At 41.7% G+C, this 26750-nt stretch overlaps 1 long non-coding RNA gene across 1 annotated transcript; it reads left to right on the top strand.

Annotated features, from left to right (window-relative positions):
• The first annotated feature begins 552 nt into the window (after positions 1–552).
• LOC123277501 (uncharacterized) lies at positions 553–26517 on the top strand. Its single transcript, XR_011494854.1, has 3 exons — positions 553–644; positions 8522–8629; positions 26381–26517. It is a non-coding gene; the product is annotated as an uncharacterized lncRNA (long non-coding RNA).
• The last annotated feature ends 233 nt before the right edge of the window (positions 26518–26750 follow it).

The raw sequence follows: 26750 nt of genomic DNA, 5'->3' as shown, positions 1-26750 counted from the left end.
TTTAATCTTCTCTTAGTACTTCCTAACCGGTCTCTATTCTAGGATGTGAGTTAATAAATAACATTTGCCGAATATGACGATGATGTCAATAAGTGTCCATTTAACAGCCTTCTCTATAAATTTAAATGTCCAAAACCTCACCAAGGATTTTAATTTAGAGGTAACTTTTCTTAAAATTAGATTGTTTTATCTTCTGAACTCATATATATCTAGGCATTTGGTAATTTCACCCCAATGCTTTATCTGCACTTTAAATTTTTCAATTGCTGCTGAGTTATGAGGGAGAGGCTAGCAATTTTCTGCTTTTTCTCTGGTCCGTTTCTAGAACAGTGCTAGGTTTACTTGGCTCGAATTTCCCTGAGTATCTCTGCCTTTCCAAAGAGCCATCCAAACGCTGTATTAAGGCAGTATTAATCTCTGCGGCTTTTCCTTCCCACTCAGGAGTTGTCTCCTCTTGAGTCATCTTAATTTATTAAAGGGAAATTCCTAATTGCCTTTAATTTATCACTCTTCTGACACTGTTTCCATTTCTGATACATTTTACTGGCTTCACGAAGGCAAGGGCAAAAAAACTAAACTAAAATAAAAGCTAGTTCAATTTTTCAAGTTCCTGAATGTTCTCCCTCACCCACGATCGCTTTAAGGTAATTAAGAATCTTTTATTGTTGTAGCTTTTTCTAACGCCATCCTTCCATCACTGTCTACTTTAGGCTTTCTTAGTTAACTTTTACACCCTCTTAGTCTTGTTTCAAAGTCGCCCCTCACTTTTTTTTTTTTTTAATCTTCTTTCTAAGTGTGCTGGTTTTATAAACCAAGAGCCTTCTGTTTTTTCCATGGTAACTTTCGGTCATTCTCATGTGATCCTTCTTCATTTATTAGTTTGTGTGAGCAGCTATTCATTTCCTGGACACAGAGTATTTTTAAGAATCCTTAATTTGCCTTCTTATCCATTTTGTCCCCTCAAGCCACCCTTTGTAATAGTATCTGGTTTTCCTAATCCTGTTGAGCGTCCTCATCTACTTTATCATCAACTCTGCCCTTTCTCTTCAACGACCCTGGTTGCTGCAGGCCATCCTTCTACTTGCCTTTCTCCCAGGATTTTCACATCTTGGCTGATTTGAGCCAACCTTCCTCTCAGCTTTCTGCCAATTGATTTTTAGGAATAAGTCAAAAACAGTTTTATTTTGGGTTCACCATAAATCTTTTTCCATTGTGCCAATAATCATGTATGATAAACACATTGATTTTAAAAATAAGCAAATCCTTATTTTCATAAATCAGCCATACTTTCTTCTATCACCGCCTACTAGCTATAGAACATTTCATCCCCTTAGGTAATTGTGGTAGTCATAGAAATTACTTTTAAACGCTTTGACATGTTTTCTTTAAAAAAGTCTCATTTTCATGAATACTTTCTGGCCTTAAACCAGGTACACTTGCTAATACCTGTGCTGTAGGTGTTTCTGATGTTTCCGATGGAAATATTCCGCTAGCCCATCCAAGCTTAAACTTTTGCCCTTTTTAGGGGGTGCAAGACAGGTTTTTCTAACTAATTATGAAGTCATTCTTATCTGGAATTCAAAATATTCACGCAACAATCTCCAAGAGCTTCATGAATAAAGATAGCTGCCTTAGAGTTTGACACTCTGAGGTATAAAGGGGTTAAATCACCAGCCGGAGCAGCAAACAATAAGGCCCTGACAGACCCCGAAAGAAAGCCAGCATTCCTAAGTCATTTCTCCTGGCTCCTCTCAGGCCCCCACCCGGCCAGTCCTTCTCTTTTGTTGCTGGCTCGCTTCCTCTGATTGTAACTCATTCTGTATTCCTTCCTGCTCCTCTGTCTTGGCTAATTGTTCTTTTCCCACACTACAGGGTTTTGATTTCCTCTAGCTGTCACCTCATTGCCAATGTCTACACTTCCTCCACTCTTTCTGACCTATCTCCAGCTCACCGTGGACTTTCAGTGACCCTGGCATGACTGCTGAATTTCCACTGTACCTCAGTTTGCCCATCCCTGAAATGGGAGTGTTCTCTCTCCCTTTCCTCCCAAGGCAGCTGCATCAAAACCCAGTCATTCTGAGACAGTCTTACCAATAACAAACTATGGACACGCTGAGTTCTGTGGTTATTTTAATGGACATTCCAATTAGGTTCACTTCCAAAGTTGGAAGCTGCAAGGATGTGTCATCCTTTGGGTTGTGTTGGCCCCTATTTTCAACTTTGTAAGGGAACTCAGCAATGCAGTTTCTAATGTTCTCAGTATAACACTTTCACTGACAAGAGCAATTTTCTCTGTTCTCACTCAAAATTTAGGTGACATTTTGAGCAAACGTACTATCTCTTTTCTTTCAGAAAAAAATATTCTCTCTACTCTTGTGTCTTCAGGACATGGTGCTGACCTAGGAACTCCATCATGATACACAGACTCACTAGCCAAGGTTGTTGACATAGGGTTAAGAGGGGAATCTTAACTGTTTAAAATTACAACCACATTTTCTAAAAATCTATTGCCATGTTACATTGGAGGAGGGGGGAATCCAACGTTAGGGGTGGACGGATGGATGCCAGCGTATGAAGAGGGGGAGAGAGCACTCAGTGTGCTATTACTGTTTGTTTTGGTTTTATTTTGCTCTTACACACTTGTGCCTTCTTTTTCCTCTCAGTGCCTGGGGGATGGGGAAGTGAACCTCCTCGGTCTGAGGAGGTGGAGTGGAGGCCTTTGTTTTAAAACCAGGGTTCTGATTACACCTGACAGGGCTGAAACTCGATTCCCACAAAGCTTTCCCGGCACCTTATCTTCTTCCACCAGTGACGATTACAGCAGGAATGCAGCAGGAGTTGTCACTTTGATTCCGTTTGTATACTGCTGCGTATGATAACACAAGCAAGAGTTCATTTTTTTTCTCTTGAAATTAGCTCCAGGGGGAATTCTCCCTTCCCTCTTTTCTTCTATAGGTCCACATGGCGAGTTTTCTTCTCAAGGCTAAATCTTAACATTCCTGGCTGAGATTCTCATAGTTTGGGAATGATCGCATTTAATAAAAAGCCTGCCTGAGAAAAAGCCCCACATCACCTGAGCTGGGGCAATGATTTTGTGGTATTTGGATTCATGTCTGTAAAAATATTTGGACACCAGATGGTGGATTGTTAGGCGCATTCATCCTAAACCAAAAGTTAAAAAAAATTCGCACACACAAAACACAGCGGGAGGGAAAGAGCATCATTAGTTTCTTTTCCAGTCATGTTGCATGAGTAATGGTGGAAGCACCAGCTAAAACAATAAGATTACTGTGTTGAACTCTTAATGCTTTGTCAGGAATAAGGATTTCAAGTAGTGCTGAAAAGGTTTTCTCCCTCTGAATAACGCATACCTTAAGTACAACTCACTCTGACAACTTACCAAGTGTACACATTTTCTAGAAAACAAAATCATGCTGCTGGTGGAGAAAGCTATATGGGTAACCCATCTCCCACACGGGACTGGATTGGGAAGGAGCCAAATTAAACACTAATCCAATAGCCTGGGGCCTCAGTCATTAATCCAAAATGACTTTTTCTCTGCAGGTCGATTTTGTTTTCAACAGTCAATTCTCAACTATCTACTCCAGTGGGTGGGGAGGCATAGGATGAATAAACCAAAACAGGATAATAGAAAACTAAATTTATATGCAACTGTGGAATGTCTGATATGTTTGTGGGAGGGTTGTTATTTATGTCACACAGTGGTCATGCTCCATGGGGCTGTCCCTTCGTTGTGTGTTTGAACCAACGTGTTTTCTGAAGAAAATTTGGCCCTTGCCCATGGCTAAGCTCAGTCTGCCTCTTTCCAGAGGTAGACCTGCGCAGGCACATGGCCTGGTTAGGAACCTTCATTTTCACAAGGGGATTCCAAGCTCTTAGGTGTAGACCTGCATTTAATCAGAAACACAGAGTTTCAACATCTTAGGTCCCTGCCAGACAATTTATCTTTGACTGCTCTGCTGCTTGATTCTTACTGAAGCTTGACTGGAGAAAACAAAATCTATGGAAGGATGCAGTCCATTGTTTCTTTTAGATATTTTTTTACTTTATGCCTGGATCTAATCAGATAATTAAAGATCTTCATATTTGAACTACACCATTTTGTTCCCTCACAGAACTAGGTTTTCAAGGACTTTGCTTGGCTGTTACACCCTAAGTTGAGGCTCTTTGAGAAACACTATAAGAAACGGCTATTGGAAACTCACTTGCTTTAAATGTTATTCATGACTTTAGTGTCCATTTTGAAGACGCGTGGGAGAAATTTCTTTCAGGTCTCAAGTCTTCTGAGCTCCTGGTGTGTATCTTACAAAACCTCGTGAATCCTATGACTGGTCTGGTTCCTTCGTTGCTCAGAGCCACATTTGTGGACTCTCTATAGTAACCACTCGAATCCTTGTGGTTAGAATTGCTGTGTAGTGGCATTATTTCTTGCTTCACTTTACCGTCTTTTTCTCTTGGCTCTGCTTTATCTCTTTAGTTTCAATTATATTGCATGATTTTGATGAGTCACCTAAGATTCATCTGGAAAGGAGGCAGGGATGAAATGGATACACATCATTCTTATGGCATTTCCCGAGCAAGCGTCGATGAGAAAATACCCCTGGAGACACCTCCAAAAGTAGGAGTGATTATGGGGGAGAACTCAAACATGTTTCAATTACCCCAGGTAATTGAGAATTTGATACACAATGACAACTATTTTTAATTAATTTGACCAAGGCACAGAGGAAATTGAAGGACATGTTGATCTCAGACTTGAGGAAGAAGAAGCAGACACTCTCTGTTGTTTAGGACTCTCCGGTTGAGGAAACCAGGACTCACAAGAATTAGGAAGGTACCATGTGACCCTTCACTGGGTGGGAAATGTTCCTGAAAGAGCCCATCTGGGCTGAGGGCTGAAACCAAGGCCTGTTTCATCTGGAGGAAGGGGTTACTCTGATGAAAGAGTAAGGCAGGGAGGGAATTCATTCCCATAACACAGTGGAATGCTTCATACCTTTTTTTTTTTATTGAGGTTATGATAGTTTACAACATTGTGAAATTTCAGTTGTACATTTTTATTTATCAGTCACCACATAGGTGCACCCCTTCACCCTTTGTGCCCACCCCTTGCCCCCTTGCCCCCGTTAACCACTAAATAGTTCTCTTTGTCCATGTGTTTGTTTATCTTCCACATATGAATGAAATCATACAGTGTTTGTCTTTCTCTGTCTGGCTTATTTTGCTTAACATAATACCCTCAAGGTCCATCCGTGTTGTTGCAAATGGGACAATTTTGTCATTTTTTATGGCTGTGTAGTATTCCATTTTATGTACATACCACATCTTCTTTATCCAATCATTAGTCAACGGGCACTTGGGTAATGCTGCAATGAATATAGGGGTGCATAAGTCTCTTTAAATTGTTGATTTCAGGTTCTTTGGATAAATACCCAATAGTGGGATGGCTGGGTCATATGGTATTTCTATTTTTAGTTTTTTTAGAAATCTCCATGCTGTTTTACATAGTGGCTGAAACAATTTGCATTCCCACCAGCAGTGTATGAGGGTTCCCTTTTGTCCACTACCTCTCCAACATTTGTTATTTGTTGTCTTTGTTATTATAGCCATTCTAACGGGTGTAAGGTGATATCTTAGTGTAGTTCCGATTTGCATTTCCCTGATGATCAGTGATGTTGAGCATCCTTTCATGTGCCTATTGGCCATCTGTATTTCTTCTTTGGAGAAATGTCTGCTCATATCCTCTGCCCATTTTTCAATTGGGTTGTTTGATTTTTTGTTGTTGAGTTGTGTGAGTTTATATATTATGAAGATTAACCCCTTGTTGGATATACGATTTGCAAACATTTTTTCCCAGCTGGTGGGTTGTCTTTTCATTTCAATTCTGATTTCCCTTGCCTTATAAAAGTTCTTTAGTGTAATGAAGTCTCGCTTGTTTATTTTTTCTTTTGTTTCCCTTGTCCGAGCAGACGTGGTGTTCTGAAAGATCCTTTTAAGACCAATGTCAAAGAGTGTATGGCCTATATTGTCTTCTAGAAGTTTTATGGTTTCAGGTCTTACCGTCAAGTCTTTGATCCATTTTGAGTTTATTTTTTTGAATGGCATAAGAGAATGGTCTACTTTCATTCTTTTACATGTGGCTATCTAGTTTTCCCAATACCATTTATTGAGGAGACTTTCCTTTCTCCATTGATTGTTTTTAGCTCCTTTGTTGAAGATTAGCTGTCTATAGATGTGTAGTTTTATTTCTGGGCTTTCAATTCTATTCCATTGATCTGTATGCCTGTTTTTGTACCAGTACCATGCTGTTTTGATTACTGTAGCTTTGTAGTATATTTTGAAATCAGGGATTGTGATACCTCCAGCTTTGTTCTTTTTTCTCAGGATTGCTTTAGCAATTCGGGGTATTTTGTTGCCCCATCTGAACTTTAGGATTCTTTGTTCTATTTCATCGGGATTCTGATTAGGATTGCATTGAATCTGTAGATTGTTTTAGGTAGTATGGACATTTTAACTATGTTTATTCTTCCAATCCATGTACATGGAATGTCTTTCTATTTCTTTGTGTCATCATCAATTTCTTTCAGTAAAGTCTTGTAGTTTTCGTTATATAGGTCTTTCACTTCCTTGGTTAAACTTATTCCAACATATTTTCTTCTTTTTCTTGCCATTGTCAACGGGATTGTGTTCTTGAGTTCTCCTTCTGTTAGTTCGCTATTAGAGGATAGAAATGCAACTGATTTTTTTAAGTTGATTTTGTACCCTGCAACTTTGCTGTAATTGTTGACTATTTCTAATAGCTTTCCAATGGATTTTTTAGGGTTTTATATATATAAAATAATGTCTTCTGCAAACAGTGAGAGTTTCACTTCTTCATTGCCTATTTGGATTCCTTTTATTTCTTTTCCTTGCCTAATTGCTCTGGTCAAAACCTCCAGTACTATGTTGAATAAGAGTGATGAGAGTGGGCATCCTTGTCTCCTTCCTGCTCTCAGAGGAACAATATTCAGTTTTTCCCCATTGAGTATGATGTTGGCTGTGCGTATGTCACATATGGCCTTTATTATGTTGAGGTACTTTCCTTCTATATCCATTTTATTGAGAGTTTTTATCATAACTGGATGTTGGATCTTCTCAAATGCATCTATTGAGATGATCATGTGGATTTTGTTCCTCATTTTGTTAATGTGGTGTATCACGTTGATTGATTTGTAGATGTTGAGCCACCTCTGTGTCCCTGGTGTAAATCCCACTTGATCATGGTGTATGATCTTTTTAATGTATTGCTGTATTTGGTTTGCCAATATTTTGTTGACTTTTGCATCTATGTTCATCAGTGATATAGGCCTGCAATTTTCCTTCTTTGTGTTGTCCTTGTCTGGCTTTGGTATCAGGGTGATGTTGGCCTTGTAGAATATGTTAGGAAGTGTTCCATCTTCCTCAATTTTCTGGAATAGTTTGAGAAGGACTGGTATTAAATCTTTGAATGTTTGGTAGAATTCTGCAGAGAAGCCATCTGGTCCTGGACTTTTATTTTTGGGGAGGTTTTTGATTACTGTTTCACATACCTCTTTTTTCTCCTTGTTTCTACATTATTATTATGATGATGCTTAAATTTAAGCAAACCATGACTTGATCCCTATATCTCCTCTTGATAATGAAGCTTATTTATGAAGATAAAGTTTCTCAAATACATTCAATGCTGTGCCTGGCACTGAGGATACAAGAACAAGTCAGAATCCCTGTCCTCAACAAGCTTACTCCTTTTTAGCCCTTTCTGTTTGCTCATTTATTTAAACAGTATTTCTTGCTTATCTGAAGGGAGGGCAATAGGAATAATTGTGAGAGGTCACCTAAGTTACGATGAGTTGGGGAACAAAGCATGCCTACCTGAGGAGATGGCATTAAGATGGAGACCTGAAGAACAAGAAGATGGTCCAGGGACCAGGAATGCGGAGGGAGAATGCTAAGCTGATGGAACAGTGTGTGCAAACCCTGACGTGGGAAAGAGGTGGCTGCGGTGGCTGGAGAGCAGTGAGAGAGGGCCAGGGTGCATGAGAGGAGGTGACAGGTACCAGGTGAGGTCACGCTATAGGAAGGCATTTCTTCTCCTCCCAGATCCCCTGGTGGCCCAATCCTTCACCTCCTCCAAGTCTTTGCTGCAGCCACCTTCTCAGTTAGGCCCACCCTGACCATCTTATTTAAATTGTAATAGCTCCCTCACTCCAATTAGTTTCCTTTGCACCTATCACCTTCTAGCACAAGATAATACATGATTTATTTATTGTGTTTCTTATTTGTTCCCCACCCCACCACCCCTCTTCCATAAGCTTCAGGAAGGCAGGAATTTTTATCTTTTTTGTTTACTGGTGTTTTCCTAACTTCTTGAACAGGGCCTGGCCTGTGGCAGGTAATCAATGGCTGTTGAATGGAACTAAATTGAAAGGCAATGAATGTTTTAAGCATGGATGTGACTTTATCTCATTTATATTTCTGAAAGATAACTCTGGATGCGGACTGAAAAGAATGCTTTAAATCCAAAAGACACCTTTCTGCATCGTTCTGCTTCAACTTCAGAATCTAAAATGAAGACTTTGCTAAGAAGATGGTAAGGTTCTTTCCTTTCCTTTTTGAATCACCGAGGTAGAGAGAGAAACAACGTAGGTGTTATGGAAGCTTTAGGCCCATGGGCGCGAGCCACAGAAGGAAAGCCAACCACTCTCCCAAGTCAGGTCAGGCCAGAAGCACACGCTGTGTGTTTTTACCAACAAAGCCCCAGAGAACTGGATCAGTTAAATGACAAGTTACAAAAGGTGTGTTTGTGTCTTGATTCTCCTCGCTAGGACTTGCTACTGCCTTGAGGAAGAAACTGTTTACATTTCATATCAGTTTTTTTAAAATTTAATTTTCAGTTTTCGCTCAAAAGCAAAGCAATTTGTACTGGTTAACTCTTTTTAAAGAAGTTGCCTCAGGATGGGGTACTGTACTCCATTAAGAGGAGATTTATTGGTTACACAGGCTTAGAAAGCCTGCTCTAGGCTGATTCAGTCTTTGACAAATATTTATTGAGCATTTTCTATGTGCCTGGCCTCGCTGGGATGTTAAAGGTGCGATTCTTATACAGGTTCTTTATAAAGCTTACCTTCTAGTTGAGGAAATGACATATGTGTGCAAGTTAAATAGTCAACAACAGAAAGTGCGCCCCCAGGCAGCTTGTGAGTAAGCGCTCAACAGCTGGAGGAGATCGACCGGAAGTGCTCTAGAATCACTCCCAATGCCGGTCCACAACGTTTTCACTACCTCAGTCACACAATACAGAAAAATGTAGTGAATTTTTCTAAAGGTAAGTGTACTGCATTGAAAGAACTGACCATTACTCTGAGATGATTATGGGTTTTGTGCTTTTTGAGTGGCAAAATGTCTTTAATAAGATAATTGTGACAGTATTTTTTTTTGTCTTTATTTTGGCAAAATAAAAAATTGACAATCCTATACTGGACTTTGTTAGTATTCTGAAAAGTTTTATTGGCCTGTTAAATCCCCCAAACTAGAAACTGCTGCTTTCAGGGCAAACAGGGTTATATCTAGCAGGATGGACAAGAGGGGTTCTTTGGCTGAGGGGCTAAACCAGGTAGGATTTTGATGATGAGACTGGATGCAGATGGACATCCTATATTAAGTCTCGGCACATCTTTGTTGTGTTGAATTTAATCGTACTCTGTGTGGAGATGGTGTGAACAAAGCTGCAAGGTGACAATGGGGATGGCTTGCTTGGAGTCTCCCTCCGTGGAGAGTGTGTATAGGTGATTATTCAGAAATAAGCTTGAAGAGTAAAATTGGGACAGATTATGGAGAGTCTTGAATGTCCTAGTAAGGAGATAGACCTTAGAGAAATAGACAGCATTTTAATGGGCAGTTCTAAAGCAGAAAAGTACCATGAAAGAGTATTACTTTTTAAAAAATTTTTTGAGGAAGATTAGCCCTGAGCTAACTACTGCCAATCTTCCTCTTTTTGTTGAGGAAGACTGGCCCTGAGCTAACATCCATGCCCATCTTCCTCTACTTTATACGTGGGACGCCTACCACAGCATGGCGTTTGCCAAGCGGTGCCATGTCCACACCCGGGATCCGAACTGGCGAACCCAGGCCACCAAGAAGTGGAACGTGCGAACTTAACCACTGCGCCACCGGGCTGGCCCCAATAGAATTACTTTTAAAAGATTAGGCTTAACATAATCCGTAGACTTTGTATGATAATGTTGTGCCCCCATAGGTTCATCAATTGTAACAAATGTATCACTCTGGTGTGAGGTGTCTATAGCGGGAGGAGTTGTGCCTATGTAGGGGCAGGGGATCTATGGGAACTCCCTGTACCTTCCACTCAATTTCTCTGTGAACTGAAAATACTCTAAAAAATAAAGTCTATTAAAAAATAGAAAAGATTAATCTGGCAGCTGAGTGAAAATGGTTGGGGGTGGGGAAGATCCTGTTTGGAGAGCACTGAAGGTGCTGTGGTTTGGGGAGTCTTCTTCAAGACAAGGAATATAAAGTCACAAATATAAAATCAGGTACAAACACTGGAGCGAGGTCTGAATACGCAAGCAAGGCATCCTGGAGTTTAGGATTGATTAGCTAAATGGTCAATCCACTTCTGGAAGGAAGCGACTCTCAAGGCAGAAAACCCAGTCAGGAGCAATTGTCATACTCCGGATCCAAGAAGAGGGGCCAGAGAACAAAGTATGAGCAAAAGAAAATGGAAAACAGAGTATGAGTTTGGGCATTAACAGGAAGGAAAACTCACAGCGCTCGTGATTAACGGGATCTGAGGGGAGGGAGGGATCCGAAGAGGTGACCCTCAGGTTTGGCCAGGTGGGTGATAATTGCACTGCAGTCAGAAATCGGGAAATCAGGGCAGAAAACTGGGGGTGTGTTGCCTTCAGGTTGATGGCAGCATTGCCCCAAGGAGGTGGGAGTCTGCTGACAATCTTTTCTGAGCGCCAGGCCCAGGGCGGGGCCCAGCATCCTGATGGAAGTCAGGTGCATGAAGGAGATTTCCAAGCCAGAGAATCTGAAGAGTGTAGTGTCCTAGATAGGATAAAACTTTCAATCCTGTGACATTTGAATTCTGTCCTCCCACTGGCCCCAAGAAGTCTTAGAGAAATAGAAAATTGTATTATTTGCTCCAAGAATCTGAATAAAGACAGGAAGCAGTGGTTGCTGGTTGCCTTTTCCGGGAGTAACCCAGAGGATGTTTACAGGAAAGATTCCTGTCTGCCCTTTGACTGGTAGAGCTTTTAGACTAGAAATAGGGCCTCCAGAGTAGAAGTCCTACGGGGACAGAGCACATACAGATAGTACATAAAACCAAAATGGAACCTCCCAAGAGACGAAGCACCCTGCACATCCCTCAAAAAGAAAGGAAAAAAGGCTGAGAGGGGTGGAGAGTCGTCCTCAACGTCGGCTTACATCTCAGCGCCTTTTGCTCCCCTCTTCAGCCTCGCTCTTTTCATTCCCTGCTTTCCTAAATTTCCTTCCACCTACTAAACAAGGATATTAAATGGAGGTGGGGACAGGAAAAGCCTGTGCAATAAATGTTTTCCCCAAATCATAGGTTATTTTAAAAGACCAGCCATCATTGTTATTATTACAGTTACATCAGGTGAAATTATAGTATTTAGCAAGAACACACCTAATTTAACATGGGCCGGAGTCAAGTTTGGCCTCCCTTAGTGCTCAGTGGGCTGCAGAGTTGGTCTCAAATGCCAGGGTACAAATCTCTGCCTCTCCCGCCCTAGAGGGTTCCCTGATCAAGGGATCCAGTTTCCTCATCTGATAAGCGGAGATAACAATAGAACGACCTCACAGCATTGTTGTGAGGACTACAAGAGGCGACCACGGAGAGGACTCAGCAGAGTGAAAGGCAGTGAGGACAGAGGCAGATCCAGATTTGGTGGAGCCTGAAGATTATACAACTTTGGGGGGCCCTCTTTAATAAAAGGAAGATAGATCTTTTGCAAGTTTGATATGAATATATGACCCTGTGAACACATTGCTGAGGCCCTCCCAGGATCTGGGAAGGGCTTGTTATGGTGAGAGATCCTGAAGCTTAAGCTTCATCAGCTTCAAGGCCAACCAACCTCTGAATAAATGTTCAAAATACGTGTTAACCTTTGCTGCTACTTACTTATTTGAAAAATGTTTATGAAGCACTGACTATGTGCCAGGCTGTGAGCTCCCACTAGGTGTTGGGGGTGTTACGCATGTGGAAGTTCTATACCCTAGGTAAAGGGAAGGTCATTAAATATCAAAGCAAATCAAACTCCTTATCTAAAGAATGCAGTTTGATTTGACAAAGTATCCAAAAGCTGATAAACCACTGCCAAGCACTTTGCAGAACTCTTTAACAGGAACACGGGGCCAGTGGACTAGATGAGCTATTTGTGATCGTTATTTTTATTTTTTTTCCGTTTTTAAAAATTGTGGTAAAATATGAATAACATAAAATTTACTATTTTAACCATTTTTAAGTGCTCAATTCAGTGGTGTTAATGCATCCATATTGTTTTGCAACCGTCACCGCTATCCATCTCTAGAACTCTTTTTATCTTGCAAAACTGAAACTCTGTACCCATTAAACACTAACTCTCTATTTTCCCCTTCCCAGAGACCTTGGCAGCCACCATCCTACTTTCTGTCTCTATGATGTTGACTATTTAGAGTAGCCAAATACTGTCAGAGTAGATCCATAAGTATCCACTTACAGAGTGCCTCATAGAAGTGGAATCATATCCTATTTGTCTTTTTGTGATTGGCTTATTTCACTTAGCATAATGTCCTCAAGTTTCACCCGTGTTATAGTATGTGCTAGACTTGCCTTCCTTTTTAAAGGCTGAATAGTATTCCAGCGTATTATACACCACATTTTGCTTATTCACCCATCTGTCAATAGCCACTTGGTTTGCTTTTATGTTTTTGCTATTGTGAGTCATGCTGCTGTGAGCACGGGTGTACCAGTGGACACTGTTTTTCTGTTGCTTTAGAACATTTGCATCCCCATATTCACTGGTTAGAATGTACTTAGATTATTGCTTTCCTTCACTCACATGTGAATTAAATAAAGCAGTCAAACATCCATGAGCCGGTAGTCAAACGTAAGTTCTTCCTCACGGATGACCCCATATCTCACTGCCGTGGACAAGGACAGTGGGTCAGTGGAGCACTGATCTATAACTTAGGAGATCTGGGCCCTGGTGAGGCAATGCAGTGGGTGTTAGCTACTCATGTGACATCAGGGCAACTCCTTTCATCTTGTTGGGCCTCAGTTTCCTCATCTGTCTTGTGAGTGATTTGGACTAGGGTTTTCTTTCTAGGGTGATCACTCAGCCCACGTCTTAGGAAAGCCTTCATTCTTGGGCAAACTTCAGTAGGTACTCAAATCTGACACCAGATTTTTAAAAATGTGCTAGATTAAATGGCATGAGGCTGTTTACTCCCCCATTCCCGCCCCCAGAAAATACAAAAGGTAATTCAGCAGCCAAGTCCAACTGGGACAAAATTCCAAATGTGTAATTTTTAACAGGGCTTTTGGGAAAGAGTTGATTTCAGATCCTGTTAAGAAGTCATCCCTCACAAATGTTCTGGTTAGGGAGGTTTGTATGTTAACGATTAGACAGGAGCTGTTAATCTCAGCTGAGCAGCTTGAAATATTTCCTACTTTTAATAAATAGTTTGGCTTCTCATGGAACCAAGTGTAAGACAGGTAGGATTTTTTTTCTCCCTCAAAGCGCACACATCTATGCCAAGGGGGAAAAACAAAACAAAAAATGTCAAGGGGGAAAACAAAACAAAAAACAGCAACAACAAACAAACAAAACTAAACTAGGATGTGCTCCTTGTCTGATCCACAACTGAAAGGAAAGCTTAACCTGGAATACGTTCAAACTTCCCCTCTCTTACACAGAAACGTGCTGATGTGTGTGCCTGAAGCCCCAGATGAGCCCCCTTTCCTGGGGAGGAGTCAGCCAGAATCCAACTACCACAAGCAAACAGGCAGCGCTGGCGTGAACCATGCCGATGAAAATTCAGGGACTGTTAACTTCCAGGAGCGAAATGAAGTCCTGGTTGATTTGGGCAAAAGCAGCACATCAGCTCAGTTCTGTCGGTTGCATACTGTTAGATTATTTGCAAATTCAATCTTAAACCCTCGGGCAGGGGCCAGCCCGGTGGCGCGACAGTTAAGTGCGCAGGTTCCGCTTTTCGGCGGCCCGGGGTTTGCTACTTCGGATCCCGGGTGGGGACATGGCACCGCTTGGCAAAAAGCCATGCTGTGGTAGGCCTCCCACGTATAAAATAGAGGAAGATGGGCATGGATGTTAGCTCAGGGCCAGTCTTCCTCAGCAAAAAGAGGAAGGTTGGCAGTAGTTAGCTCAGGGCTAATCTTCCTCAAATAAAAAAACAAAACCCATGGGCAGTTAGAGTGCATGACTGATTTGTTTGGGTGTTGACGTACAGCCTAATAGGCAATCTTAGGCCTACACATACAACCTTCTCCCTACAAGGACACAGAAATGAAAAGAAAAGACAATTTCCCATATCAATTGTTATTCCCTGAGACAATGGTTTAGTGACCCCTTTTTAAGGTCTGTCATAATAGAACCTATGTTTGTAGATCAAGTTATATTTTATAAAACCTTTCCACACATACATCATTCAAACTTCATACATTAAGATAATGTACCTAAGATAAGATATTATTACCTCCATTTTTTGAATGCACAAATGGAAGCCCAGAAATGTTGGGAGTCTTGCCCACAGATACAAAACTGGTAAGTGGCAGAGCTTGGCTCAAACTTACATCTTCTGAATCAAAATCAGGACTCTTCATTAAAATGCTAAGCAAGGGGCCAGCCCCGGGGCCGACTGGTTAAGTTCCTGTGCTCTGCCCAGGGTTTGTCCCTTCTCTGACCACCGTATGGCCCAGGGTTTCACTGGTTTGGATCCTGGGCGCGGACATGTCACCACTCATCAAGCCATGCTGAGGTGGTGTCCTACATAGCACAACCAAAGGCACCTGCAGCTAGAATATACAACCATGTACTGGGGATTTTGGAGAGAAGAAGAAGGAAAAAAAAAGATTGGCAACAGATGCTAGCTCAGAGCCAATCTTTAAAAAAAAGCAAAGCAAACTGTGTTTTACTTTTTTAATATTCCTTCTAGCATTTTTGTTAATCTTTCTCATACTATTGATAGCATCTAAAGATAATGATTAACAGGAGTTTAGAGAGTGTTAAAAGAGAAGGTCAAAAACAATTATGGGTAACACCTACATTTAAAGGACCAGCAAGAGAAGCCAGCAAAGGGGTTCCATATGGTGGTCAGAGAAGGGACAGAGAAGGGCCACAGGAGGAGAGAGGAAACTTCGTCTGTAAGGGTAGTAATTGACAACAACTCCTGGGTTTGATGCTCAGGGAGCTGCTGATGGCCTCAGGAAGCACAATTTCACAGAACCAGAGTCTCGGGTTCCATTAACCCAAATACTCACCCTCATCCCTGACAAACTCCCCAGATGTTCACTGCTTGCCCACTCCAGTGACATGGATGAGTGGCTCTCTGAGGGGGCCATTGTACTTTTTGCATGTCATACCTTTGACTCCCTGGGAGTTCCGTCTTAAACAGAGTGCCTACCTTGCACCAGGCACTGTTCTAAGTGTTGGGAATGAAAGCAGTAAACAAAATGCTCAAACTCTCTGCCTCATAAACTTACCTTCTAGCGGGGAGTATACTTTCAACCACAAGAAGGGTAATGTCAGATGGTAAGAAGCGTTGTGAAGAAAACTTAAGCATGGGGTGATGGTGGGGAGGAAGAGGGGTGTGTAGTCAGGCAAGTTATCTCTGATATGACATCGTTTAGGAAGAGGCCCTAAGGGACTGAAGAGGCAAGCCATGTGAATAGACAGCTAGAGGGAAGAGCATGTCGGGCAGAGAGTGCAAAGGCCCTGGGGCAAGGAATGGCAGGAAGAGGAAGACAGGAGGTGAAATCCGGGAGGGATGGGAGCAGGGTAATATGAGTGCATCACTGTAAGGCCTTGAAAGCCATGGTGAGCGCTGCCTCACCAAAGTTTTTGTTCAGAGCAACAGGAAAAATGAAGCTGACATTTACTGAGATGGGAAAGTCTGAGGGAGGTGCAGGTTTAGGGGGAAAGATCAGGAGCTGAGGTTTTGACATATATTAGGTTTTACATGCTTGTTAGACATCCAAGAGGATATGTTGAGGAGGAGGATGAAATCTTCAAGGGGGAAGCCCAGGTTATCACCATATAGATGGTATGTAAAGCCACAGACCAAATGGAGTGTAGATGGAGAAAGGATGAGGTCTGAGGACTGAGCGCCTGGCACTCTCCCATTTAGAATTCAGGAAGCTATAGCTTTCAGCAAAGATTGAGGAGCAGCCAGTGAGCTTGAAGCACCTAGAGAGAATGATGCCTTAGAAACTAATGAAGCAAATTGTTTAAAGAAGGAGAGTGGGATCGGATTTGTATGATGTTAATAGGTCAAGCAAAATGAGGACCAAGAACTGGCCATTGGATGGGGCAACATGGATTTCATTGGTTATCTTGACACTGGAGTGAGGGGGAAGAGGAATGATGGGGAGGAAAGCCCAAGTGGAGTATGTTCAAGAAAAAATGAGGAAAGAGGAAGTGGACACAGTAAGTATAACAACTTTTTCAAGCAATTTTGTCCGAAAGAGAATCAGAGGAATGAGGCAGTAGCTGGAAGGGGATATGGAGTGAGAGGAAAGTGTGTTTGTTTGTTAAAGATGGGAGATATTATAGCACGTTTGCACGTTTATCTGAATAAGCCAGTAGAGAGAGAGAAATTGATGATGCAGGAGAGAGGATGATTGCAAGAGCAAGGTCCTTGCGTAGGGGAAGAGGGAGAGATCCAAGATGTAGGTGAGGGTCAGTTTTGGAGAGGAACATAGACAGTTACGGAAGGAGCCTTACAACAGGAGGGAAGTAGAACATAAGCATACGCATGCAGACATTTGATAGACTTAGCGGTACGTCTGCGGAAGCTCTCTTACCATGCTTTTATTTTCTAAGTAAAATAAGAAGCAAGCCCAGCAGTTGGAAGTGAGGAGGCTTGAGAAGAGAGGAGAATCAGTGGAAAACTGTCTTCAGAGAATGGGAGAGTGAGTTGACTGAGGAACCTGGCTGGATTGCCTGGCGGCACAGCGGGTTTGAAGTCACTTAAGATTTGATGCTATTGTTGAGTCATTAAGATCAAACCACCAAACTCTGGGCCTCCCTTTGCCCCGAACCCTCACATGTGGTCTCCTTTAAAACATAGCATCTGCTATTTTATTTGATCTACAAACGTTTGTGTCACCCTTAATCAAGTCCCAGGTGAGTAGGTGCAGTCAGGGCACGTTCTCTCCAGGGTCAGGCTTGGAGGGGGGTAGGGAGGAGAGAGAGAGAGGGAAGGAAAGGTTGATTCCATGGGGACCTTGAGGCCTCAGCCCTATGAACAGAGGGAAATCAATATTCTTTGAAGACAGAAGCTCCCTTCAGGAGGGAGAGAAGAAATAACTGGAATGTGGCTTTGATTTAAGAACTAAATGAACTTCCATACACTGAACCCGAGAATTAGACAGGCCTACCCACCCAAGCCCAAGCTTCACTGGACCACTGCAGACCTCCCCAAGGGGCCTACCTAAAACTTACAGCATGGAGGAGAAAGGTCAGAAAATAAGTGTTTGTGTGTGTTTGTGTGTGTGTGTCCCTGTAGGTAGCTCATTGCCAAGAAGAGAGAAACAAGGAAGGTGTTTTCACCTGATGTAGGTGGAGTTTCTCCCTCCAAAGTCATCAATCAGGTACATCATTCTACCTGGAAGGGGTGGAGTGGGGAAGGGCAAGTGGAAGGGAAGGAGGCCAGGAGTGTGACACTAATTCATGTCTCCCACACAGAAGGGAACAGCAGGAATGGGGAAGGAAGTTTCCCTCCTTATAGTCATGAATTGAAAGAGAGGTCTTGGACCATGGGAGGCTGCCCAGTCCCACGCCTTGGCCTTGAGCCCCTCTTCAGCCCTGAAGCAATCACTGGATAGATGAGAGGGAGTGAGGAATTTGAGGGTACGAACAAGGAATTGATTACCATGTTGGCCTATGTAATCTGAGCTAGCTAACAAGGGAAGTGAGATAGTGAAAAGGAGGTAGGACCAATCAATTGGAGGCCCAAGGGAGGTCAAAGAATGGGTTGGATTTGAGGTTGCAAAGGGAACGTACTAGAAAGGTCACAGCCTTTCATATATTTGAGAATCATTATTATGGCCCTCTTGAGTCTTTCTGCTGAATTACACATACCCCGTTCCTTCACTGGTCCTCATATAAGAATGTTACACATATATTTATAAACAGTGTGTTTGCTTTCTACTGAGCATGCTGCAGCTTGTTCTTTGAAAGGGCGGCACCTGGAGACCACTACAAGACTCCATCAAGGGGAAGTAGGCAAGGAGCCAGTCTCCCCTAGTCATGGACACCCTCCCTCAACTGGCGCAGTAAGCCATGCACCTCCTTCCTCTTTCAGTGTTTCCCTCCCCTGCTAACTCACCTTGAGCTCTCTGGCTACTACAACCCCCACGTCTTTCTTGTTCAAGTGCTGCTACCAGGCAAGAGCACTGCCACCCCATCCCTGGGCAGTTGGGTCTTGTGGACCTCATGTGTATATCTACCCAAATTCAATAGCAAAGGTTGGAGGAGTGGTTTGTTTATGGGTCATTTCCACTCTTACTAAAATTCTTACTTAATGACATTTTTATCCATTTCTTGATCATCCAGCGTTAGTCTCAGAAGTTTTTGGTAGTGAAGGGAAGTATATAATTTATTTGTATCTACTTATCCAGTGACAACTAATATTTATTAAGAACCTTATAAAAGGTCAGTACTGGTATACAGCAGTAGACAAACCAGACATGGCCCCTGCCTACACGGCGTATGCAGTGCAGAATCAGAAGGAGGTCCTTTTGGTTTGTGTTTTTGCATAAGGGAGATAACTTTCCTAGAGTCACTAACTTTCTATAGGAGTTTCTTCTTTTCCCCTCTAGTTATAACAGAGGAATTGACCTTTATCCCTACAAAAGCCAGTCTCTACTTCTACTTTGGGGCTCATCCCCTCTTATCTACTTCCTCTCTCCTGCATCCTCCATTGCTCTCTCTCTACTAGGTGATTCCCTTTGTACATGCATCTGCTCAAATATTTCTCACCTTCAAAAACCCTTTCCTTGACCCACATTCTCCCCTCCAGCTACTGCTCTATTCCTTCATATTCCTTCAGGAGAAAAGTCCTTGAAAAAATATCCTCTTTGCATGGTGTATCTGAGGCTGGAAAAAGCATGGATGTTTTTGGAACAGCTATAAGTGTCATGGCAGAGAGCTGATACGTGATGAACAGCACTTTCCAGAGTGGTAGGCACTGAGATCAAAGCCCTCTGCAAATATTTTGATAGGAGGCAGCTGTGTTACACAGCAAAGCAGCACTGCTCTCCCCTCAGAGGACTTTGCCGAAGTCTGGTTCGACCATTCTCTAGCTGACGTGACCCTGGTCAAATTACTTAGCTTCTTTGAGCCTCAGTTTCCTCATCTCTCAAATGGAAGTAGAGATATCTGTCTCATAAGTTCGTTGTAACAATGAAATAGGACACCTGACAATACATACAATAGTATTATTGCATGGTCATATTTCTCCATTTCAAAGACAGGAGCTCACCCCAGTTGGCATATGAGTTCCTCCCGAATCAGAGCCTGAGCCAAGGCTTGCACACACAATTCCCTTGTTGTACATTTGGGACTGTGATCCTAGAGAGCAGGACTGGGGAAGAGGAGAAGTGAAACAGGGAGGGAAGGAAGGCCAGTGACAGTATGTGTCACTAAGCTGGTCAGGATGGTGGGTGACGAGTGCTTGATCCCACGTGACATTCTGAGGAGCCTAATGAAATGTATCTCAGAACTGTCCACTCAGGGGACTAAAAGGGAAGCATTTATGCAGAGATTCCCATCTCTATGGATCAAGGGTGGCCCGCTGGGCATTAACTCCCCATCTTCAGGGCTTTACACACATGAGTGCCAAGTGGTCCACAGGCGAAGAAGTGACAGGTAAAGGCTGCAGGATGGAGAAAGGCCAAGCCAGGCTGCACCTTTGAAACTTACTTCCAATGGGCTCCAGCAGCATTGGCTGGAATGAGAGGTGGGATCAGGAGGCTTTGAAATACAGCTCCATCTGAAGAAAGAAAAACAGAGAAGAAGATGACATGACTTGGCTTTCATATTTCTAGCAAGCACTATATACCATCTCTTTGTAGAAGAGGAGAGTACACCTTAGACATTAGTTTTCCATCCTATTTTTCGAGACCCTATGTGTCTCTCTGGAATTAAGAAATGTAATCCCCGAATGGCGCACCTGGCTTTTTGTAACAGATTATAATTAGAGACAATATGGCCTAATTGAAAGAAACCCAAACCAAGACCTTAGGTAAACTCTTAATTCCCCTCGTGAAGCAGGGGCAGGGTTGGGGGGGGGGGCATAAATTGCTGCCACTACCATCCTTTCTCCCCATATTCTACCAGTTTGCAGTGGGGGAGGGGAGTTCATCATACAACCTATATGAAAATGTTTTATAAACTAGGAAGGATTATTATCATTTGGGTATTTTAAAGCCTTGATTACTAAAGTCCATTTTTTGAAGGTATTCTATCATAATCAAAATAGTCCGAGTTCAAACAAGTCAATAGGCCTAGAGTACGTACTTTGTGCAAAGCCCTGTGTAACCCCCTCAGGATTCAAACATACATAAAGACGAAGGACATAAAGAGTAATGTTTGCTCTTAAGTACTACTAGTGAGTACTACTATTACAGGAAGAAAAAATAGCAGCATCAATGCTTTGCTAAACGGAACTGTTCAGAAACAAATGTCCTATAAACGTTGAAAATGTGTATGTGGTATCCAGCAGCTAAAACAATTGAAACAATTAAACAACTTATTGTGTCTTTCTCTAATCTCTCCAATCTAGCATTTGTTTAATTGGGGGTAAAGACTGGCAATTCTTCTTAAAGTGATTTTGCCTAGGACAGTTATTTAAAATTACACTCCGAAGTTCAAGAGCCCTTTTCCCTTCAAAATGATTTTACAACAATTAAATACACAAGTACAAGATTCCACGGCAGCAAGAACTAATGAATATGATCAGGAATCAGGAGAACCTTGGTCATTTATTTATTCATTCAATGATTATTTATTACACCAACTGTATGCCAGGCACTGTGTTAAGTGCTGGGTGGGTATAGAGTAGGGAACAAAACAGGTGGTTACTGTCCTCATGAGAATGATATGGATCATCCAGGGAGGGAGTAGACAGTGAGAAAGGAAAGGACTCAGGATCAGCCCCAAGGCACTCCAACATGTAGGAGTCAGGGGGCCCACAAATGAGAAGCCACCAAGGGAGACCGAGAAGGAGTAAGCAGAGGAGCAAAGGGAGAGAGTGTGCTCTCATAGAAGCCCAGAAAGGAGAGCACATGAGGAAGGACGGAGTAGCCACCTCAGCATAGAATATCGCTGAGACATCAAACAAGGGGACGGGCTGCCAGAGATCTCTCCACATGGAAGTTATTGATGATATAACCGGAGCTGTGGTAGAAGGCTGGGCACAACCAGAGTGGAGCGGGTTGAGAAGTGGCTAGGAAGTGCGGAGGTGGGCAAATGCTCTTTCACAAACCTGAGTCAAGGAGACGACAGCTGGATTGACTTGTGAAGCTCAGGGAGAATTTTTAGAGTATGTTTGGAAGCTGATGAAAAGAATTTCTGAGAGTAATACTATTAAAATCACTTTTTTAAAAATGCAACTCCCAGTAAGAAATATATTTTACACTGTGACTCAGTATGTGTTCTGCACACACACAATTGAAATAAATGTTTCAGGAAACAATAGTTTAATAAAACGGTATTTGCTTTTAGTACATGTGATAGGCTTGATCATTTCTATCTTCTTCTATTTCATTTTTAGTTAAATTTTAAAAGTATACTAGATCAAATGCTTAGTGTAATAAATTCAAGCAAGGCAGAGGTAGGTACAGTAAAAGCTAAAATTCCTCCTTCATGCCTGCCATCTTTCTAAATCCCATTTCCCAGCTCGAAGGAGTGTTGGGAATTAATAATTTGGTGTGCGTCCTTTGAAAGCATTGTCTATGCATCGACATACATAAGCACACACACGTACACAGTTGTTTATTTTTGGTTTTGTTTTTTTGCAAATGTAATCACACATACTCTATTTTTCCTCAACTTGATTTTTTTTCTCTCTCTCGAAGGTATTTTTATGTCAATACATTATTATCCACTGCATTCTTTAGGAAGGTTTGTAGACTTCTGTAAAATGACTATACTACGATTTATTCAAGGCATTCCTCTAGTGTAGGATGGTGAGATTGTTTCTAATTTTTTTAGTTTCAAACAGTGCTACAATGAACATCTGTGTACATATATGAATATTTTTAAAGAAGAGAATAAACAGGATCATTTTGATAGATATTACCAGATTGACTTGTGCGTGTGAGGAAGCTTGTCACTGAGCTAACATCTGTGCCCATCTTCCTCTATTTTATGTGGGACGCTGCCACAGCATGGCTTGAGGAGCGGTGCTAGGTATGCACCCAGGACCCGATCCCAGGGCCACCAAAGTGGAGCTCGTGAACTTAACCACTACACGACCAGGCCAGTAGCCTAGGTTGACTTTCTTAAAGGCCAGGTCAGTGTGTATGCCCAATGATAGCCAATTTGTAAAATTTTTTGTTTATTTCTTGGTTTTAAGTCTTGCTTTCTAAGGCCTTTCCCATTATGAAAATTATAAACACTTCCCTATTTTTCCATTTAGTACTTTTATAATTTTATTTTGTATAGAACATACAGTTTTTTTTTTTTGAGGAAGATTAGCGCTGAGCTAACTGCTGCCAATCCTCCTCTTTTTGCTAAGGAAGACTGGCCCTGAGCTAACATCCCTGCCCATCTTCCTCTATTTTATATGTGGGATGCCTGTGACAGCATGGCTTGACAAGCGGTGCATAGGTCCATGCAAGGGATGCAAACCGGCAGACCCCAGGCCATAGAAGTGGAACGTGTGAACTTAACCACTGCACCACTGGGCCAGCCCCTACAGCTTTTTAAATACAGTCAATTTTTTTTGAATTGTTGAGAAGTGAATATAAAACTATTTTTTCCCAAATAAATAGCCAATTTTTCCAACACCATTTGTTGAATATTCTATCCTTTCCCAGTGTTTTGAAATACTACCTTTATCTTACCTTATATTCTTATACGTGGTCTCTGGTCTGTGCCATTGATGTATTATCTATACCAGAAACAACTCCACATTATTTAATTATGATAGTTTCTTTGATAACTGGGAGGGCAATATTGCCCCTGTTGTTTTTGTTTTTCTCATTTTCTTGGTTATTCTTGTGTATTTACTTGTGAGGACAACCTTCGTAATCACTTTCTGTTCTGTTATAAAATCTCTTTAGGGTTTTGGTCATGACTTGCTTATATTTTCCATATGAAATGTTATCCAAAGTCATCCATTTACAATAAGGCGTGGAGGAGAAGATCAGATGTTTGAAGAGAGTGAAGGTAGGACATAATTGTTACAGAACGTAGAAGAGCTAGCTTCTCAGATTGTCCTGCAGATGAGGAGGCAGCCAAGAGTTTACAACAGCATCTGTCTGCAATTTGGGGGGCTTTTCCTCAATGCTCAGCAGGAGCAGGCGCAAGAATGATTTGATTGGTTCACTCTGGGGTTGGGTGTGGCTGAGACAAGCACAACAGAGGGAGAGGGAGCAGAAGAAATGAAGATATTTTTATTTCTTTGTCTTCCTTTCTTAAAGATAGAATAGAAATAATGGTATTTTCTATTCACCAAATAGGAATATATGTGAATAAGTGAAGAGAGGGGCGACATTTTTATTTTCTTGTTCTTTTAAACATCTTAATAAAATAAAAATGTTAACTTGTGGGCAAGAAAGCTAAATTAAAACTGCTGTTTGTATTGTATAAATAATTTATCTTGTGTGTATATATAGATATATTTTATCATGTTATACTTGAGATACTTTCCTTGTGACAAGAGAGCACTTTTGGTGTAAACTCTTATATTTTGAGTGTGTATTTCCCTAACATTTTCTTTGGTAGTAAGCATTCTCAAATGTATTCCCAGGGGGATCTAGAAATGTTGGTACACATCCATTTGGCAGTTTAGGGATTTGTTAGAGTGTGGGAAAATTCCGAGGTTATTTTCAGGTTACGACATCTGAATATTTCTTTGCAGGTCCAAAGACCAGTTTGTTTTTAAAACTTTAAAGATAACATAGTCTTGTTCCTCCATAGAGGAGAAATTGCTGCTGTCTCTGAAGAAATATCATTCAAAATAAAATCTTGAGTTAGAAAATTGAGGACCTAAAATACAGATGAAATATAAAAGTCTACTAATGTTTCAAATTGCTTATTGGTTTACTGGACTTTGCTTTACTTAGACCAGCAAAGTTAAAGCATTATTTTCTGCTTGTTTGTTTTGGTGAGGAAGATTGGCCCTGAGCTAACACTTGTTGCCAATCTTCCTCTTTTTGCTCAAGGAAGATTGTCCATGAGCTAACATTTATGCCAATCTTCCCCTACTTTGCATGTAGGACGCCACCACAGCATGGCTTGATGGGTGGTGCGTAGAACCCAGGGCTGCTGAAGCAGAGTGCATGAACTTAACTGCTACACCACTGGGCTGGCTCTAAAGCAATATTAAAGAAAGTGGTCCTAAGGGACGTGACCATGGATATGATGGATACAATTATGGATATCACATACTAACCTTCTTACATTTTCCTTTCCTGTGAACCTAGGCTTCAGCAGGGTGATTCTCTGTTCCACTCTGTGGATATAATTCAAGATCTCTCTTCTAGGGCTTCCCAGACTCTTGAGATGCTCCCCATTCCTGTCCTGACTGCCTTGTAGCTGGGGAAAGACCTAAAGAAGCTGTAGCAATCCCAATGACACCCAAGGCTCAACTACTGCAAAGAAGAAGACATGTTGCCCTGTTAGTTGGTTAGGAAATGGCCTCATCCGAAGGCATCTGGCTGCTGTTTTCATAATTCCCATCAGCCTTCAGAATATTCTTGATGTCTCCTTAGTCATGGCAAGCTGGACTCGTGAAATTTTAAATGAGTTGTTCTTTGTTCCAGTCTAGACTCTCACTGAACCAAAATATGATCACATGGGGTGACTGCACCAGCAACCTCACATTCAACTGCTCTGCTCATGTATCTTGTGTGTGATCAACCACAACTTATACCCTATACTATGAAGTAAGATGGTGAAAATAAACATGAAACATCAATGTATTCTGACACATACCACCAATTAGAAAATTCACATTTCAGATTCTGACTCCTCTTCTCCCACTCTCTCGATCCAATCATAAATCCAGTCAATTTTACCTAAAAATGTAACTCTTACAACCATCCCCTCCTATCTATTGACACTGCCAAGTTCTTGATTCGAGTCTTTATCATCTCTTATCTGGTCCATTATGAAAGCCTGTTAACTAGTCTCTTTCAGTTTTTGAAAATGTGTATCTACTTATAGTACTTCTCCCCTTAACAGTTTCTTGTTTGGGCTTCTCTGCGCAAGTGGTTGATCTTAATTCCTTCAAGTTCTGTTCCTTACCTATGTTTCCTGCCTCATCCCTTCTGTCATTCTCCCATTGATGCTCTGTCCTCCTGCCACATAGAACTGCCTGAACTGGCAGTACTGTTCCCTTTGCGCAGGAGTGATATTTAAAATGTTTAAAGAACGGGAACTGACCAATCAAAGCAAACCCCAGCGACCACTCAGAACTACTGCATTAGGGCATTCTGCTGAATGTCGGCTCTGGCTGATGTTTCCAGCACCTTGACCTTGATTCTCTCCCTGGGATCTTCTGTAGATCCTTTACATGGTCAACAGAGGGCTAGCCATTGAGCAGGGGCTGGAGGTAACGGACGGTGTCATTTAGAAGGGTTTATGGACTTGAAGACACCATGGTTAACATTTCAAGTACCTAGGTGGAGGCTGAAGATTTGTACAGTAGGCACTATTTGCAGAACCTGAAATGACCTTTTACATTTTTGAGATGTCCTCAGAAAAATCACTGCCTCATCTCTGGTTGCTTCGTAAATAGTTTTGCTTGCTTCTATTTCTCAGGATTTAATCAGCAAGAGACATCCACCTCTCACACGGGCTCACTAGCAGATTGGTTTTTTAACCAGACTCATTCTTTTAATTTCCAGGCTGACTAGGAAACATGATGTCCTGAAGTGACCTGAAAGTCCAGGGAAAAGTCCCAGTATCTTTTCCAACAAGAAATAAAATAATACACGCTTTTCCTCAACCCAAATCATGGCTGTGTGAACGGTCATCATTAATCATATTTCCTGCATCAGCATCATTAAGAAGTTATTATCAAGTCTCTGCTCAATGCAAAACACTAAAGTGGCATTGAGAGAAATTTAAACAAGTAACTGATGCAATCCCTGGGTGCCACGAGCTAAGAGTCTGCTGCGGAGACAGGACCTGAACAACTGAAGGAAGAACTTTTACCAACGGAGCACATCACGCATGCTGTCAAATAATAAACACTGCAGTAGTTAAGGGGAAGAA

Source organism: Equus asinus, chromosome 16 (genome assembly GCF_041296235.1).
Source record: "Equus asinus isolate D_3611 breed Donkey chromosome 16, EquAss-T2T_v2, whole genome shotgun sequence".
Taxonomy (NCBI): domain Eukaryota; kingdom Metazoa; phylum Chordata; class Mammalia; order Perissodactyla; family Equidae; genus Equus; species Equus asinus.
This window is presented reverse-complemented; position numbering and strand designations above follow the sequence as displayed.